Below are 21,278 nucleotides of genomic sequence, written 5' to 3' on the forward strand. Positions count from 1 at the left end.
ATATTTTTGAGGGCCAGTGGGGCTGGGGAGAGGTTAATTCAAACAGAAGAATGACCAAAGGTACATAGACTGAAATTCAAAGATACTTCCCAAAGTCCCATTCATTAGTTTCATGTATTTACTATTTCTGTTCCCATTAGACAACTAGTTTTGGGTGAGTAATACATCTTTCCCATAAATGGTCTGTGTGTTCCCTCTTCTCCCATACTACCCAATGTCTTACATTGCATAAGGCACTGGACTCTTCCCTCTTCTTCCATACTACCCAATGTTTACATTGCATAAGGCACTGGACTCTTCCCTCTTCTCCCATACTACCCAATGTCTTACATTGCATAAGGCACTGGACTAACAAGAAGATATTGGACTACTGAGTTGTGCAAGGTTTCACTCCTAGCTGAGAGTAAGTGTTCCATTTCTTGCTTTAAACAATTTCATTTTTAAGAATGATCTCTTTTTCACATAGAAAGGAAGGATCATGAAATAATTCTGTTCATGCTAAAGTCCACAGAAACCAGTGAAGATTTCCACAGATGTCTCAACTCTAGCAGTGATTGCTCTTGTGCCCAGAGATAGAGACAGTTTGGGAAGCAGTTGATGTGCCTTACTGTAGAGTCCACAGGGCTGAGCTCCGGAGCAACTGCAAGCCCCCAAGAAAATTTCATTAGGCAGTCTGTGTGCACTCCTAGGAGGACAGGATGGCAGTCTGCCATAGCATCTGTGCTCATTTTCCACTGAGTCACTCTGATCTCTCCTAAACTCACCCACTCTTCCCTAAATCCCACTTTTCAAAATATGTGGTATTCATAGGAGCACTCCCTGAGTGAAATAAAAAGGAATCTGAAAACTAAAAATAATAGATAATATGGTATGTTAATTGTCGGCCTACTCAATCTTATTGGGCTGTTCTCCACAGCTTTTAAATATATGTGTGAATATATATATATATATTTTTTTTTTTTTCTTTCCACCATCTGCTCCAGTCCACTGTGAGTAAGTCCTGCTGTGCTGCTCCTGTAAATCCGCCCATGCCAACTCTCTGACATTCTTTTAGATCCTTTGGCATAGCTCCTTTATTCCCCTCTCCAACACTCCTCTTCTATTTTGTGGCTTAGCATCACCAGCCTCCTATCCACACTGCAGAGATGGCCGGTCTTTTCAGGAGGTGCTGCTGGCAAAATCGAGTAGCTATGCCAACAAGCTTGTTGTGTTGTTGAAAAATAGTAGGATTATCAGGTAAAAGAAAAAAATAAAAGAAAAGCAAAACATAGAGAAGAGTTCAGAATAAAATTACAGACAAAATGAAACTCAAATCTGAAATTTTACTAGTCATGCAAGGCGATAGAAAACCTTAGCTTGCGTCAGCTTCTTCTGCAAAGCTTCCCATGTCTCCCGTCTCATAGACTCACATAGGGTGCCTCTTTGTTTTCTCCATTAGCATCTCTACACACATATCTATCGTAATATTTGCCGCACTGACCCATTCTTGGAGGTTTGTTTATGTTTCTTTTATTAGAATAAAAGTATCCTGTGAGTAGAAACTCTCCTGTTCCTCATTGATGCCTGGCACATAACACATAATTAATATGTTTTTACAATGAAATAAATAATAGGAGATGTCTTAGTCTGTTTGTGCTGCTACAACAGAATACCTGAGATGGAGTAATTTTTAATGATCAGAAATGTATTGGCTTATGTTTCTGGAGGCTGGGAAGTTCGAGATCAAGAGACTGGCATCTTGCCAGGGTCTTCTTGCTGTGTCATCCTTTGGTGGAGTTTGGAAGGGCAGAGAGAGTGCAAGAGAGGCAACAAAAAAATGTCAACCTCTCCCTTTTATTACCAGCCTAATTGTGTGATAACAGTGTTAAACCCTTTACTCCATCTTCATGACTTAATCACCTCTCATTAGGCCCCACCTCCTAAGACTATTACTTTGGGGATTCAGTTTCCAACACATCCTTTTTTGGAGGACACATTCAAACCATAGCCAGCAACTATCTAACTCTTGTGTATTATGTGTGTAAGAAGAAAGAAATATCACACAGCTAACTTTATGTCAGATTTTAAAATTTTATTATGATGTAAACAAATTGTTAATAAACTTACGAGGCAAAATGCAGATAATTTTTTCATATTATACGTACTAAGCTGTAGCAAGAACATAAAAGCTCTGCTACCTGCCACTTAAACCTTTACTGAGAACTTAACACATTAAGATGTCTTTTCTTGATACAAAGAAAAGACACAGAAATAACCACAGATTTGATTTCTTGACTCCAAAAACACTTACTATCAATTGATTGAACCAAGGTGTTCACTGTTCTTGATTACTCTCACATTTGAATTTCTTACACTAAAAATTATCTATATTAGCTTTCAAGCTGTTTCATTTAGCTCAGATAGAGAGAAATGATAGGGTAGGTTTTATATATAATAAATCCCTAACTGATATTTAAATAAGTACAAAGCTGACCTATTTTCTTAAAAATAATTATGATTTTTAGTAACATAAAAAACCTGAAAACTATTTCAGAAATTACAAAGGATATACAAAGAAAAGTGAGACTTCTCTTAATCTCAGAAGTCTTTGTTCTCTTTTTAAAGGTATCCACTCATTTTTTTTTTTTTTGTAGAGACGGAGTCTCGCTCTTCTGCCCAGGCCGGACTGTAGTGGCGCTATCTCGGCTCACTGCAAGCTCCGCCTCCCGGGTTCATGCCATTCTCCTGCCTCAGCCTCCCTAAAGATATCCACTCTTTCCCATTTATTGTATTTATTTTAGAAATGTTCTACATATTAAATCATGTATTTACATACAAAGCAATAGTTGTTATCTATTGCTGCACAACAAATTATCAAAAATTGGCAGCTTAAAACATCACACATTCATTATTTCACAGTTTGTATGATTCACAAAAAAGTATATAAATGAAGAAAATTATCTAACACCAGAGATATAAATCATTTTGTACAGATATAACTCATCTGTACCTTTTGCTGCAGGGTCACTCACAAGGCTACTGTCAATGTTGGCTAGGACTGGGGCTCATCTCAAGGCTCGACTGGTGACGGATATGCTTCCAACCTCACATGTTTGTTGGCAGGATTTAATTTCGGTATGAGAACCCCAGTTTCTAGCTAGTAGTTTTCTGGAGGTCACCTTCAGTTCCTTGCCACATAGACCTCCCTGAGAAGACAATAGAGAGAGTCCGAGAGCAAGGCAGAAGTTCAAGTCTTTTGTAAATCTAATCGTGAGCACACTATTTCCTCAACTCTGAGGTATTCTATTGGTTAGAAGCAAGTTACTTCACTAGTGGGATTTATATGAATCCATCAAGACCAGGAAGAAAGAGTATTGGGAGCCATCCCCTAAGCTGCCTAACGAAGTCTGTACTTTGTTAGTACAGTAACTTACATGTACTATTACATGTTCATATTACTTCCACATGTAAAACACATTCCCCCCAATTTCCAAAAGTTCTCAAGAGTACTAAGCTATTTAAAAATTTGCTCTAAGTCTAAAATGTCATCACTAAAATCAGGTTCAGGTATAGAGGTTGTAGGTTGTTAAGCAGACCTCCCGAAGCACAGTTCTTCTCTATCTGTGAACCCGTGAAACCGAAGAGATTTGTTATCTTCCCCTACCCACCCCATCTACAATGGTAGGTAGGGCTGGGGTGTAGGATAGGAGCTGCAGACATTTCTATTAAAAACTGAGAGGTAAAAAAGTGTTCATAGGCTGGGCGTGGTGGCTCATGCCTGTAATCCCAGCACTTTGGGAAGCTGAAGTGGGCGGATCACCTGAGGTCAGGAGTTCAAGACCAGCTTGACCAACATGGTGAAACCCTGTCTCTACTAAAAATATGAAATTAGCTGGGTGTGGTGGCGCATGCCTGTAATCCCAGTGACTCAGGAGGCTAAGGCAGGAGAATCTTTTGAACCCAGAAGGTGGAGGTTGCAGTGAGCTGAAATTGCGCCATTGTACTCCAGCCTGGGCAACAGGAGCAAAACTCCGTCTCACCCACCCCCACCAAAAAAAGAGTTCATAGTAATTTTGAAATTTCACTAGGCAAAGGTTTGAAATTATTTGTTCCATGGTCTGGGATTAATTCTCTGTGATCCTTGGCTCTGCCTTCTGGGCTCTTGATTTCTCCCTTAAATTACCCTCTTTTTTTTTTTTTTTTTTTTTATGACAGGTAGAATATGTTGCACTGACATGGGTTTTGCAGTATGCTTTTGACCAGTAAAAATTCAGGGAAGTCCTAGAGTCTCTTTTCATTTTCTATTCTCTTTTCTCACTCAAACTATCCAAACTGGCAGTGTTTTGGTGATACAGTTTTCTCAAATATTTTTCAGTCTTCTGTGAATTTCACTGGGGTTCATTCTATCTGATGGAAGTCACACCTACAAATGTGTCTAGATAAACCCTTTTCTACCTTGGGCTTCTGCTGAGGTGGCTAGGGTCAATGCCCTAACACTTTCTAGAAGGCCCATGATTTTGTTGAAGGGCTTCATTAAGCATACTCTTAACTTTTTTTTCATGACTTTTTGTGACTAAGTACTCTGATCCTTTATCTTTCCAAGGTTTTAACAAAAAGTTTGTCCATTCACATATTCAACTCTATCTTTAGTCCAGGCCTTATCTCTAGAACAGATTTTTCTGACAGTGGTTGAAGGTAATTTCTTAATTTTAGCATCTTTTGCCATATGAAGAGTTGAGAACTTTAGAAATCATCAGCCCTAATTTCTTTTTCATTTAACAGTTCAATCCTCGATTTCTCTCCTCTTACCTTTTACCATAAGCAGCAGGAAGAAGTAGGGTGGCATCTTCAACACTTTGCTTAGAAATTGCCTTAGCTAAATGACTAGGTTTATGATATAAATGTTCTGTTTTCCACATAATTGGGATGAAAACTTTGCCAAACTTTCTGCCACTTCATAATAAGGGTCCTTGTCCCTCTGGGTTTTGGTAACATGCCCCTCACTTTCGAGTCCTCATCAGCAGTATCCTCAAAGTTCACATTTTTACTAACAGCTTAGTCAAGGCAATTGAGGCTTTCTTTATGATTCTCCTTCAAATCTTTCCAGCCTCTTACCACTGTTCAGTTCCAATGCTACTCTCACACTTTTCATAATTGTTATGGAAACATCCTGCTTCCAGGCAGCAAAATATGTATTAGTTAGCCATTGCTGCAGCTTAAGACAATGCATATTGATTATTGTATAGCATCTCTAGACATGGTGTCCAGCCATGGCTTACCTGTGGTCTCTGCTGCTAGGGCTTTCATAAGGCTTCAATCAAGATATTATGTAGGCCTGGGGTCTCTTCTCAACACTTCACTGCAGTCAAACCCCCTTCTAGGCTTTCATTACCAGCTATGGGATTGAGGGCTTCAGTTCCTAGCTGGCTGTTAGCCAGAAGCTGCCCCTCAGTTCTTTGTCACATAGAGCTCTCCAAAGGGACCACCTACTATGCCAAAGCATGAAAGGCAGAGAGGCAATATAATCTGCTAGCAAGATAGAACTTACAATTATATGTGGCCTAATAATAGAAATGACATCCCATCTCATTTGTCATTTTCTATTTGTTAGAAGCAAGTCAAAGATCCCACCTACACGCAAGGGGTGTGAGTTACATAAGGGTTTGAGTACCAGGATGCAGGGATTTGTGGGGGGGGGGGGCGGGGGGCGGGGAGGAGCATCTTATAATCTGCCTACCAGAAACACTGTACACCATTTTTCCCATTAAATAACATAATTTAAAAGTCATTCCATATAAACATACGTAGAGATATCTCTTTCTTAAAATGTCTTCTTAATATCTTTATCTACGGCTAAGTCTTTATATATATTATATACTTGATCAATGCCACTTTATTAGAAAAGTACAAAGTGACAAGAAACGTATGTGAAGCCTACTGATGTATAAATTTCATAACTTTATAATATGTATCTGAATAAATTACACTGAATTTATTCTACTTTATAGAGTTCTGATGGTCTGCTGAATATTAAAATCTACTTAGAAATAAAGTAAAAAGGCCATTATTACTTTTCATTCATTGATTATATCTTTGCATCCAAAATTCAATTCAGCTACAGTGTATAAAATTGTAGTCTTAGGTTATTCTCTACTTCTTATGTACCTTACTAAAGGCTTAATTTACATGACCACAATGAAGTCAAACTCAAAAATGATATAAGAATATTAAATGAAATGAACTCTTAGATAGTAATATTCTAAACATAGAGCTGGTTTCACTTACTAGTAAAGAGAATATGTAAATGTTTCTCTAGAGCAAATATTTTCATCAACTATGACAGGCCAATAAAGGAAGCATTGCTCTTTGAATCCTCCCCTGACTCATTGCATTAGAAATCTGTTTCTATATCCCTTTTCCCCCTCAAGTAAATAACACTATGTTGTTGTTATCTGAGTTTTTGGTTCTAAAACTTTGTTTGACCATGTGTTTTATATGCATTCTTGTTAAGAGAAATAGAGAAAGATGGCACTCAATTGATCTCAAGACTCTCTTCATGAATATGGAAACAATATATATCTCACTTAAGGAACAGGGAATTTACTGAATACCCATTATAATATTTCCCCACCCTGCTGTAGTAATAAAAACATATTTAGCAAAATATTACCTTTTTTGAAGAAAAATCAATCCCGTTAATTATTAAGGGATTGTTTAACACTCCTATAAATTTCCAAAAAAACTTTCAGGTTAATAGGACTTTATGATGTTACTTAGTATTTTTGATAATAAAACTACATTAGAGGCCTTTTATATTTCTATATTGTAAATGATTCTTTCTGTATTTCTACTCATAAACAAACAGGATTGATTTGGAATGTGACCACATCTGGTAAAGTCATACTTACAATAAAATATTGACTTAAATTAACTCTCTGAGTAATATTAATAGTATTTTTTTTCCTGTTAGCCTAACCCAAACTGTCAATATTTGTTAAGTGGAGTTGAAATTTATACTATTTTCTTCACAATGGCAATGAAATACATACTTAATGAATTTGTCTTGGCTAAACCACATAATCAGGACAAGGTGAAATTATTTAATAATACCTTATTTCCTCCTCTTATTTTGAACAATGTCTCTTTATTTCCTCAAAATTTCTGAACACAGACTCTTTTCCTAATTAAATGTGTATATTGCTACTTCTTTGAACCCGTAAAACACAAAGCATATACGGACTTCGTGCTGGCTAAATTTTGAAATCATTTCCCTTTCCTGCAACAGGCTTTACCTGTTGTGAAAAAACACAGGTATTTTACCTGTTATATATTACCTGTTATAATAATTTTCTTCAGAAAGTACATTTTTATAGAGACATAGATTTTGGCATTTTCGCACATTAGATTTCAAAAGGAAATCTTGACTGTGCCATTTAGAATTTATTGCCTTGAACTGTGGTCACAATAGCAAGTCTCTCAAACTTTAATTGCATGGACAATTCTATACTATACTGGTAGAGCACGTGTATTTATGACTCAGAACTAGATTCAGTCATGCCTTGAGCAAATCCCTTACCTTCTGTGGTGCTCTCAGTTTATATCCACATATTGATATGACTTTCTGAAGAATGAAAATAACCAAGAATATCATACCTAACACTTAATAAACACTCATGCCTGTAATCCCAGCACTTTAGGAGGCTGAGGCGGGTGGATCACTTGAGGTCAGGAGTTCGAGACGAGTCTGGCCAACATGGTGAAACCCCATCTATACTACAAATATAAAAATTAGCCTGGAGCAGTGGCACACACCTGTAGTCCCAGCTACTTGGGAGGTTGAGGCAGGAGTATCACTTGAACCCGGGAGGCAGAGGTTGCAGTGAGCCAAGATCGGACTACTGCACTCCAGCCTGGGCAACAGAGCAAGACTCCATCTCAAAAACAAACAAACAAACAAAAAACACTCATTGTTAGGTATCATTAATAACAGTAATAAAACATGTCAAATATATAACATATCTAACTTATTTATCAGTCTCTTTTAAATTTCTAATTTTGTTCTTTGAGGTTGTGAAGCACCTACTCCACAAAAATAGAATTTCTAAACTCAACTCATGACATACAGTAACTAACTAAATATTATGTTGCATTCAGTTGATATAGAATATAATCTTAATAAATAATCTTTAAAATATTTGTAAAAATTATTTATGTTTTAAAGAGAGTTTTATTTGATTTTTGCCTGCTAATAAAATAGCAGGCAAAATAGCTAATAACAGGAAGTTACTCTGCATTTTTTTCATTGTATTTTAATGTATACATTTTTTGTCTGCCCAGTTGATTTACCTAAAACTTGTGGGTTTTCTCCTCTAAGAATTACCATAAAGTAAGAATGGAAGACATAGAAATATAATCCCAGTCTGAGGACAGACTAATTACCACTCCAATATTTTTGCAGGAGACAGACATGTAGCTGTATTTAAATTTCTCCTCTTTATCCAGTGTGTGGGTGTTTCAAAACGCTATTGTGTTCACGTCTGTTCATAATCCAAGGGTGGAAGACTCTAAACAAGCTATCTTGTGTGTGGTTGCTTCTAAACAGTTTTATTAATCATTTCCCAGTTTTTCAACAGAATAATTGCCATTGCATTTCAAGCAATCCTCTTTTTTTCCTTCTCTTTCTCTCTGTCTTTTTAAAAATATATTCTGGGCCATTTTTGGCCCATGATAGAATATAAATTAACTTTGCCATTATTTAGCTATTATCCTGCTCACTATTTTTTTTAATTTTTCAGAAATGAACTTTAATGCTAAGAAGCCTGGGGGTAGCTACTGGTTTTGTTAGTAATTATCAGCAACTACAAAAGTAGAAGATGCATATATTAGCACTTATTATATGCTAGCACTGTTCTAAGCACTTTGGATATATTAGTATACCTAATCCTTGTAAGAACTCTATGACATAAGTACTAAGATTATAATGCTGATTTTATAAGTGAGGACATTGAGTCACAGTATTTTGTTTATTATGTTCTAATTATATCTTACATGGAAACGGTAATGTATTTTACAAGTGTTATAAGCTGGAATGTGTTCATATGCTCATTTCAGGTAATTGCTCTAATTTCACTCTGCCTATCTAAGAGATGGGCCGGCAAACTTTTGGAGCAAAATAGCAAATATTTTAAGCTTTGCTGGCCATATAACCTCTGTTACAATGAATAAACTCTGTCATTGAAAATATATAAATGAATGGATGTGGCTGTGTTCCAATAAAACTTTATTTACAAGTGGGACAGATTGACCAATTTCAGATCCAGAGTATTTTTTAAATCCATAACATATTTACTTAGTCTTTAGCTGAAAAAAAAAAGTACTGAGATCCTACTTTGTACGATATACAGATTCATTTTCCTTGGAGGACATTTTAGCAACCCTTAAAAGGGAGTGAACATTTTAAGAACCCTTACAAGGGAGCGCCTTGCATAAAAAATAAAAGATGCCTGTCAACTTTTAAGTTTAGTGTTTTTGCTAAATGTATCCCTAACTCCAAGTAAATGTAATTAAAAAATGAATTCAGTGTTTCATCAATTCTAAGATGCACACATTTTATAAATCAATACCTATGAAATCAGAATGTGTCTTACAATGTATAGCATCTCAGCTTTGAGGAAATACAGAATTAGCTCTTTTTGTTTTGTTTTATTTTCAATAACTTTTAGTAAAAAAACCCACCAGAGATACCACCTGTAATTGAGTTGTGTTTATTAGTCATTTCAGGGAGGGAGAAGGCACACGTGGTTAAAACAATGTTGAAAATGACTTGTAGGATTTAAGCTTGTTTCAGCAGATGTGGGGTAGGGTTTAAAACAGTGGAGATTTGTTCTGCATTGGATGCTGTCCGGATGTACGGGTAATTTTATGACTGGGTATGTTATAAATGCTATGTCGAACATGGGAAGTACAGACCAAGGCTAAGCTGTAGTGGTAAAAGGGTAGCTAGTCACTCACGCTATCCAGGATGGGGTGATATTTGGTCATTTTTGTGGCTTGGACAAAGTTTTTATCTTGTCTGTGTTCAGACATGATTACAGAGTGATTGTGGTTTTTGTCTCAATTCATCAAGGTCTCAAAGTGGCCTTGTCTGACGTTGACGTTCAACAGCTGTCACTAAGACCTCCCTGTCAGTGCCAGGCCAGCCTCTGGATGTCAGGAGCTGGTGTTCTCTGTCTAAATATGGTGTTAGGTTAATCAACTTATAATGTGCCTATAAACTTCTAGGTGGTATAAAAAGCTGTACTTGTAGCTTTTATTCTTAAAATGTAAGGTTACCTGAAGTAATTAAGTTTGAATTATAATGCCTAGTACAGTGTCCTGGTTACAGCAGGTGATCAGTAAACTACTATTACGTGAGTTAATTCCATTCATAAGGCAGAGTTTTTCAACTGAATATTGATGACAATTCTAAATAAAATGTATAGGAAATGAATGGCACATAAATATTCATAAAGTAGTTGGATGTGTCTGACAGAACTTTTAAACATTAGACTGATGAGCTTCTCTTACTTCAGTAAAACACAGGACATTTTTCAATCCATTTTCTCACTCTCTCCTAAAATAATGCTACCTCTAAAGCAAACCAAATGATTTACAACTAGGCCAAAGGAGCTCCCAAACATAAGGTTGCCTTTGAGACACATGTAAACTGTTCACCCTGAAGGACAAAATAAAAATCTAAAAAAGAGTCCAATAACCACACATTTTAATACTTCTCACTGGAAAATTATTGAGAAATTTATTGTGGTACTTTATCCTCTCTCTGTCTCAGAAATTATAGCTTTACATTTTAAAGGCCTGAAACAGCTATTCCCATGACTTAGAATAGCAGGTGAAGGAACAAAGTTAGAAGAAACAGAGTAAACAGAGTACATGAAATCATAGGTAATGTGAATGGTCTGCACTAATAACGGTTGTTGAAGCCATTCAAATTCCTTGACTCACAATTTATAGTTAAATGCATCATTCTTTTCCAACAATTCTTAAAATGTCATCTTTTTCACAGCAACATTATTCTCATAAATAAAATGAAAAGGATCTTGTTCAGAAAGTGTCATTTTTTAACACTTACCAAGAGCAGAGAGTTGCAAAAGTGTATTTCCTTACATAAGTGGGGAATCATGAAATCATCTAAGCAATAAGTTTTCTGAGAAAGTTTCTAGAAAGGGCTGTGTGGATCTTGTTAGGATGAAGTATCATTCTGATTTATAGAATCGCTAAAGCACTCCTTATTAAACTGTCACTCAGAGGCTACACAGTAGAAAAAGCTATTATTGATTTAATTAGGTCTTTGGAGTTTTGTGGTTTAATAGGAACAGTTGCCTGCACGTGGACAAGAATGCACATTATTGATATTTTAATGTGATTAAATTTAAAGGTGATGGCATAGTGAAAGTAGAACATTTCTCTTTTCTTGGCTGTAGTCATGGTTTATAGCTGATACCTCTAATTGTGGAACATGGCTCTTTAAAATTGAGTTTCATTAGGTGTTTCAGTGTGGCACAGACTGAACAAGACAGGACTGGAAAATAGTTATAAATAATACAATAGGAAGACATGTACTTATTTGAGCACAAGGAAATGAAGTTAATAGAGTATGAAGCTCTGTTTCAAAAAATATGTTCTCTCTTCTATCATAAATTCCTTCTGGGTGGATATTTTTTGAATATAAGAGTTTAGTATGATCCCCCAGGAAGTTTATTTTAAGGCAATAAGATTTCATTTTTTAAAGATAATACGCATTGGCCAGTTCAATAACAAAAATGTATCCTATAGGCTCCTAGATAAGACTACTTCATGTGAAATTCCAAGTTGTTATAACGTGAAACATTTAGGGATAAAGGAGAGTGCCTGCCCTGACTGCTTTCATTTTGGGCAAGATCCTTTCCGGCTCTAATTCTGCCATTATTTCTGAGAACACTTTTTGGGAAGAGATGAGCCAACAGAATGTAGAGGTTTAGGAATTTAGGCATAATTTCCTCCTTCCTGCAAAGAGGTGCTAGGATGGTGTATCTCTCTATAAGACATGGGGGCTGAGGTGGTGACGAGTTCTTATTCTGAGCACAAAATTATCTAGAAAGTTACACTAAAGATCTTATTCCATGACACCACATTCAATACTGTCTTTGAATGTAAGGAAGAACCACCTCTATCAGACAGGTCAGTGATTAAAGATTTTTTTGGTAAACGTATCCTTGTATGATCTATGGAAACTTGTTGAATCTCTTAAGATTGGCATAGCACTTCTGTGCTGTCAACATTTAAACTGCATTGATTAATCTACAGAATCAGGGATCTATACTAACCAGCAAACTCTCTCTAAAGTGATTCTTCATGTAAGTAGCTTGAATAAACCTTCCTAGCTTTGTGATCCAATTTTGACCAAATAAGTTTTGGAAAACCTATAAAACGGCCATTTCCCTCATGTTAAATTCTTTTGTGATTTTCATGAGAGTGTAAATTGATATAACCACCACGGAAACTATATGGAAATATCTACCAAGGCAAAATGAACATATATCATATGACCCACATTCCTAGGCATATATTCAATAGAAAAGCATACATATGTTCAATAAAAATTATGAGCAACAATGTTTATAGCAGCTGTATCTTCATAGTCTCTGTATTAGCTTGCTTGGGCTGTGGTAACAAAGTACCACAGACTGGATGACTTAAACAACAGAAACCTATTGTCTCACAGTTTCGGAGGCTGGAGTCTGACAGCAAGGTGTCAGCAGGGCTGGTTCTTTCTGAGGTCTGTGAGGAAGAATCTGTTCCGTGCCTCCCCACTAGCTTCTGGTTTGTTTCATCTTTACATAGCATTCTACTTGTATAGATGCCTGTTGGATAGCCCATGTTAATGACCTTAGTTCAGCTTGATTAGCTCTATAAAGAGCTCATTTCCAAATAAAGTCACATTCTGAAGTACTGGGGGTTAAGACTTCACCATATAAAACTTGGAGGTATACAGCTCAACCCATAACAGTCCCTAAATAAAAATGGCCTAAATGTCCATAAACATTGAATAGATTCATAAAATGCAGTACATTCCAAAATAGGAAGACATGCTATATAGAAATGAGAAGACTGACATATTGACACATGAATCAACATGGATGAATCTCAGAATCACAGTGTAGAGCAAAAGCAGCCAGAAATTTATATGCTGAATGACATATAGAAGAATAAATACTGAATGAATTAATGCATATCAAGTTTCAAAATAGTGGCTACCTTTCAGGGATGGGAGCAGCAGAAACTGGAGAGGACTAAAGAGTAGTCACTGGTATGTTCTAATTCTTCATTTAAAAATGGGCATGTTGATGGATTCACCTTGTTTTAATTAACTAAGCTGTACACCCATGATTGGTATACTATTTTTAATTTTAAAAGACATAAAAAATTCTAAGGCACAAAAGAAAGAGATAAGTACATGACACCTGTAACGAAGACACCAAACATGACTCCAATCAATCCCAATGAAAATTTCCCAATTGACAAAATTACTTATAATTTAATGGAAAATAAATGCTTTAATAAATATGTAAAAGTAATCATGTTGAAGCCCAGAGGTTGTAGCAACAAACTCGTTTGTTAGAAGAATATAAGCAAACTTCAAAGAAAATCTGATTTAAGAGCAGATTTTTTTATGGATGAGCAAAAGTGCTACAGGCGAAAAGTAGAAGTATTTTAGAATTTTGGATTGGCAGAAATTCATAACAAGACTTGGACAAGGTGTGATCAGGAGTTACTAGGAGAGTCAATGTGACTGAATGATGAAGGGAAAAGTTTCAGTGTAGCTGGGTTATTTGTCCAGCTGAGAATTTATGGAGCCCAGAGGTTGGAATGCTTTTCTATGTTCTTTTTTGATTGTTGACTCCTTTAACATGGTTTCTGTAAGTTAGACTTTTTTTTTGATGCCTCCCTAAATATCCCCATCTTATGACTGACAACGTACTGAATCACACAACAAGTATTTCATCTATTCAAGAAATATAGTATGCAGTGTGGCTAACAGAGTTAGCTTGAAGTTTAGCTTCTGGGTATATAGGCAACATTTAAGGAAACATCTACTAATATTTAAAACATTAGAAAAAATATTTATTTAAAAATGTCTTAAAATCCATGGTTGAGCTAAATTTAAAATAAGAGAAGGAATCAGAGGTAAAGAATACAGTACAAGACAACACTACAGAGGTTAGGATCTGCCCAGCGAATATCCTGAGTGCATTTGGAAATTCAGTGTTCTGGTGCCTGAGTGTTAAGGGTTGCTTATGTGTGAGAGAGGAGATAAACCACCTGACTTAAACAAGGTGGAAGCTCAAATTAGAGATCCCTTGTGTAACACTGAGACAGCAAAGGATCGTACCTCCTTCCTATTTGAGTTTGTTAAAAATTACAAAATAAATAAAAATAAAGGCAAGCAAGGGAACTAAAAAGCATGCTACAGAAAATAATTTTCCTTTTCCAGCCATGGCTTTACAAGAGGAAAAATCTGACTTAGAAAAAGCCTTAGGAAGTTAGAGGACCAGGGCCATTATTTACACTACCTATTGGGACCCTGAACTGAATTTGAGATTTTCATGAGCTATGTTCAGAATTTCTAGTGCTGCTAGGCATCTGACTAAAACAAACACAAGTTATCTCTGGTGCATTGCAATTCAAGCATAGGAAGGCCTCAAAGATTTTTCAAAAGTCCAAGAAAAAGTAAGTCAAAGAATAAAGTCAAAGAAAAGTAAGTCCAAAGTAAAAAATCACTGAAAACATTAGGAAACAAAATACAATGCAAGTGAGTCAACAGAAAAAAAAAAAAAATCAGCAAAATCATTCTTGAAAGGCTTGCACATGTTAGAATTATTGAAGAAAATATAAAATAAGTTATTTTTAACATATCTAAATACATAAAGAACCGAGTTGAAAACATGAGAAAAATGAAAGCTTATCAAAACTGATGAAGCAAATTTGTGAAACTACTAGTATGAACTTTCACAACTAAAATAACAGTTGAAATTAAAAAATTAATTGAAGTAGGCTGGGTGTGGTGGCTCATGCCTGTAATCCCAGCACTTGGGGAGGCTGAGGCGTGACGATCATGAGGTCAGGAGTTTGAGACCAGCCTGGCCAACATGGTGAAACCCTGTCTCTACGGAAAATACAAAAATTAGCCAGGCGTGGTGGCATATGCCTGTAATCCCAGCTACTCAGGAGGCTGAGGCAGGAGAATCGTTTGAACCCGGGAGGCAGAGGCTGCAGTGAGCTGAGATCACGCCACTGTACTCCAGCCTGGGTGACAGAGCAAGACTCCATCTCAAAAAAAAAAAAAAAAAAAAAACAAGAAAAAACAAAATTAATTGAAGTAGTGAACATCAGAATAGATGTAGCTCAAGAAAAAATTGACAACTTGGGAAATGTATCTGAAGAAATAAGAATTCAGCACAGAGAGAAAAATAAAATATATAATGATATTAATATAAAAATATGTAAATAATATAAAGGAGATTGTATACATATATAGTATAAGGTAATAATGATGAAGTTATTTAATCAGAAATCTAGAAGCAGGTATTGGGAAACAGAAGTAATAGTCAAAAATATATTTCTAGAATTGATTAAAAAAATCAATCCTCCAAATAATTGGAGGAAGGCTAATGAATAACAAAGGTATGGTACTTTAAAAGAAATAAAACTGAAACACGCTGAACATAAATGGAAGACTTTAAAATCACTTAAAAATAAAAGACAGGTTTTTTTCAACAAATAAATGATTACTTGACAGAGCAATAATGGAAGCAAAGGACATTAAAATAAGTTATTCAAAATTTGAGAGAAAGCATACAGATTCAGCTAGAATGACATCTAGCAACATTACCTCTCAAAAACAAGGACAAAATGATGGCAATATTAAACAAGTAAAACCTGAATGATTTTATTATCTATGCTATCTTCAAAGAATTCTAAAGAGTGAACTTCAGAAAGAAGAAAAATGATTCTAAAAGGAAAATGGAAGGTGAAAAAAATGATAAAATGTATTTGCATGTAAATCTACTCAAATATTCTCCATAGGGCAATAAAAAACACTTGATATTTGTGGGGTTGAAAGATAAAGATAGAATAAAATTCCTAGAGAATATGACACATGCCTCACATAAGCAAAGGCGGCTCTAGCTCTTTCGAAGTTCTCCAGTTGTTTTCTTCAACTGTCTACAGTATCCACTAAAGATTAGATATATAGTGTACAATTTTCAAAATAGTAAAGACTAAACTGAAAAGAGAGAAAAAAGTGATTACACAGGCAACCAAAAAAAAAAAAAAAAGAGAGAGAGAAAAACACGGGAAAAGTTTGACAATTTAAATACACAAAAATGTTATGTGTTGTTTACAAAAGCTATAGTTAAAACATAAAGACATGGAAAGTCTAAAAGTAAAAATATTAGTTCATTTTATTCCATGTGCATTCTACTTAACATGACTGTATCAGTGTCTGTAAAAATAGACTGAAAGGCAAAAGCATTGTCCATATAAACCATAATCATGTACTAAGAGAAGGCTTAGTTCATCAGAAAGCTCTAACCATTCTTCGGTATACAGTTAGTAACATGACTTTCAGACTTAGGAAGCAACATGGACAGAATAAGAAGAAAAATGAATAAACCCACAACCAAGATGAAGATTTTGATTTAGTAATCCCAGTTATTGTTGGGTCAAGCAGAGAGAAACTCATTGTGTATCAGGAGACTTTTTTAACATTATAGCAAGCTTGATATAATAAGCATATATACAATACTTCATTGAATAACTGGAGAACGCACATTTATATACAATCACTTTCAGACATCTGAAAAACAAGGAATACTGCCTAACTCATTTTATAAAACATTATTCTTTTACCAAAAACAAAAAAGGACTTCAGAAGTAAGAAAAATTGTTAATAAATATTAATAAGTCATGAATGTAGAGGCAAAATAATAAATAAAAATGATAAAGTTGCTCTGAAAAACAGTGTGGAGTTTACTCAAAAGAATTAAACGTAGGACTGCCATATGATCCAGCGATTCCACTCATGGGTGTATACAAAAAAGAATTGAAAGCAGAGACTCAAACGGATATTCTTTGTATACAGTAGTCCCCCCTTATCCACAGGAGATACCTTCCCAGACCCTTAGTAGATGCCTGAAATCACAGAAGTACCAAACCCTATGAACACTATGTTTTTCCTACACATATACATCTATGGGAAAGTTTAACTTATAAATTAGACATAGTAAGAGATTAACAACAACAATAATAAAATAGAACAATTATAACTACCCTTGTTTTTCTTTTCTTTTTTTCTTTTTTTTTTTTTTTTTTGAGACCGAGTCTTGCTGTGTGGCCCAGGCTGGAGTGCAGTGGCGCCATCTCGGCTCACTGCAAGCTCCGCCTCCCGGGTTCACGCCATTCTCCTGCCTCAGCCTCCTGAGTAGCTGGGACAACAGGTGCCCGCCACCACGCCCAGCTAGCTTTTTGTATTTTTAGTGGAGACGGGGTTTCACCATGTTAGCCAGGATGGTCCCGATCTCCTGACCTCGTGATCCGCCCGCCTCGGCCTCCCAAAGTGCTGGGATGACAGGCGTGAGCCACCGCGCTCGGCCCACTACGCTTGTGTTTTAAAGCCAGTATGTAGTAAAATAACGGTGACTTGAACACAAGCACTGCCATACCACGACAGTAGATCTGAGAACCGAGATGGCTACTAAGTGACTGATGAGTGTGAAGGGTCTACAACGTGAACACGCTGGACAATGGAGAATTCGCGTCTCAGGTGGAACACAGCGGGACAGCAAGAGATCTCATCACACTACTTAGAATAATGTGAAACTTAAAACTTATAAGTTGTTGTTTCTGGGATTTTCCATTCAATATTTTCATACCACGCTTGACTGAGGGTAACTGAAACCTTGGAAAGTGAAAGCATGGATGAGGGGCGACTACTGTACACATTATGCATAATAGCAAAAAGGCGGACGCCACCCAGTGTTCACTGGTGGAGGAATGGATTAAAACCAATGCGGCACATACACACAGTGGAACATTATCCAGCCACAAAATGGAAAGAAATTCTGTCACATGCTACAACATGGATGAACCTTGAAGACATTACGCTGAGTGAAATCAGCCAGTCACAAAAGACGAATACTATATAATTCTACTTATATAAGGTACCTAGAGTAGTCACATTCATAGAGACAGAAAGAAGAATGGTGGCTTCCAGGAGCTTGGAGGAGGTAGGAATGGGAAGTTACTGTTTGATATGTATAGAGTTTCAGTCTGGAAAGACAAAAACACTCTAAAGATGAATGGCATTGATGGTTGTATGACAATGTGCCTGTACTTTATGCCACTAAACTGTACACTTAAAATGATTAAAATTGTAAGTTTTCTGTTGTATATATTTTAACATGATAAAAAATCATAAACAAATATTTGATAAATGAATTCAGCAGTGTATAAAAAGTAATATGTCGTAGTAAAGCTGGGTTTATCTCTAGAATGCAAGATGATTTAATTTAATGCTGAGAAATCTGTACCTTTTAACGGATTGAGAGAAAAATATCAAGAGATGCAAAAACTACTTTCAAAATCGAATTCTTCAGCATTGGAAAAAAACTTATGAATAAAAATAAGGAGAAAGAACTTCATTAGCTTAATAAAACATATCTTTAGAAGATTGTAGAGGAAACCACCATATCATCCTAAATGAAAACTTGTTAGAAGTAATTTTTACAAAAATCAGTGGCAAAGATGATAAGTATCATTACTTCTGCCCATCAATATATTGGAGGTCCTGGCCAGCATATGCAGACAAAAAGTAATCAATGAACAAACAGATAAATAGATACATAAAAGTAAATATACAGAAGACAGGAATCAGAACAAAGAACATGATATAATCACTACATTAGAAAACCCAAAATAATTGGCAGGCAAATTCACTGAAATAATAAGGAGATATTAATGATTTCGATGGACGCAAGGCTAATGATCAGAAGTCAATGACACATCTGTGTACCACTAGCAAACGACTGAAGTATGAAAAGACACAACTTACGATTTTATATATATAAGCAAATGTTAAGTATCTAGCAGTTAATTTGGCAAAAGAGGTGTAAGACTTCTACACAGAAAATTTCACATCTTTATGTAAAGATACAGAGATTTGCAATATCTGGATAAAAAGAATCAATGTTCTACAGATTTCAAATTTCCCATTTTAATCAATAGATTCAATACAATTATAATCACAATTTAAACATAATTTTTTATAAAACATGATAATACGGTTCTAGGAAACTAAATTGGTAAAGTGAAAGAGGAATCAGTAGTAGGAAAGTGAAAGGATAATCCTACCAGATATTCAGATTTATTCTGAGACTGTCATGAGTAAGTAAAGATGGTATTATCACAAATATATTCAAATTGATAAATGGGTTAGAACAGAGAACACAGAAACAGGCTTACACATGTAGAAAACTTTGGTCAATGCTATGGATTTCATATTAACTAGTGAGGGAAGGAGAGACTGTTCAATAAACAGGGCTGAAAAAAAGGTTTTCAACATGAGAAATGTTGAACTGTGTCTGTATTAACCACCATATTACAAAATTATCCATAAATATAGTAAAGACTTAATTGTCCAAGTAAAATGTTAAAATTCTTATAGAAAACAAATACGACAATCTTACAAATTGATTTACAGATAGATCTGTCAAGACACAAAGCGAATAAAAAATTAATGTAGCTTATTAAAATTACAAGTTTTTTCCTCAAAACACACCTTAAAGATGAGAAAATATGTTAGAAACTGAGACAACATATTTTCAGTGCACATGGCTGGTAAATGATTGGTATCAAGAACATGTTTAAAATATATGTACATATAAATCAATCAGAAAAGTACAAACATCTTAGTAGGAAAATGAGTAACAAACATTTTCAGTGAACTGGAAACACATTTTACCCATACATCTGGAGAGAGTTGTTCAATATCATTATTAATTCAAGAAATGCAAAACATGATAATAAAGAGTTACAGTTTTAAATTTGAATAACAAATTAATTTGAAACGTGTAGCTTTACCAAGAATTGGAGAAAGTGATGACCCATAGAACTGCTGTCATGTTGAATGTGGAAATAAAATTTAGCATTATTTTGTAAAGTTGAACATTTATTTACCTTATGATGCAATTATGTACTCTAAGGTTACCCTATGACATAAAAGAAAGTTAACCCCAGAAAACATGACAGTTACAAATACCTGACAACCATATAAATGTTCATCAATGAGAGAATGGATTAAAAAACTGTTATAGTCACACAGTGAGTATTACATAATCAAAACGGACGAATAAGTGTAACATATAATATTAAGAATGAATCTTTGCAGTATAAGATGCAAAACAAATTCCAAAACATTATACAGGCACACCTTGCTTTATTGTGCTTTACTTTATTGTACTTCCAAGATGTTTGGCTCTTTACAAATTGAAAGTGTGTGGCAACTCTGAATCAAACAAGTCAATTTCAAACTTTTTCATTATTATTGTATCTGTTATGGTGATCTGTGATCCATGCTTTTTGATGTTACCATTGTAACTTTTGGAGGTGCCACAAATCACACCCACAGGAGGCGGTGAACTTAATCGATAAATGTGTGTGTTCTGACTGCTCCACCGACCTGTTCTTCCAACTCTCTGCCTCTCCTTGGGCATATTTCCTAAGACTCAACAATATTGAAATTAGGCCAATTATTAACCCTACAATCACCTCTTAGAGTTCAAGTGAGAAGAAGAATCGCACATCTCTCAGTTTAAATCTAAAGCTGGAAATGATTAACTTTAGTGAGAACAGCATATTGAAAGTTGACATAGGTCAAAAGCTAGGGCTCTGGCACCAGTTAGCCAAGTTGTGAAGGTGAAGGAAAAGTTCTTAAAGGAAATTAAAAATGCTTCTCCATTGAACACATGAATGATAAGAAAGCGAAACAGCCTTATTGCTGATGAGGAGAAAGTTTTAGTGGTCTGGATAGAAGATCAAATCTGCCACAACATTCCCTCAAGCCTAATCCAGAGCAAAGCCCTGAACCTCTTCAATTCTGTGAAGACTAAGAGAGGTGCAGAAGAAAAGTTTGAAGCTAGCAGAAGTTGTTTCATGAGGTTTATGGAATGAAGCCATCTCCATAAAAGTGCAAGATGAAGCAACAA

The sequence above is a fragment of the Pan paniscus genome, chromosome 1, assembly GCF_029289425.2.
Source record: "Pan paniscus chromosome 1, NHGRI_mPanPan1-v2.0_pri, whole genome shotgun sequence".
NCBI classification, from domain to species: Eukaryota; Metazoa; Chordata; class Mammalia; order Primates; family Hominidae; genus Pan; species Pan paniscus.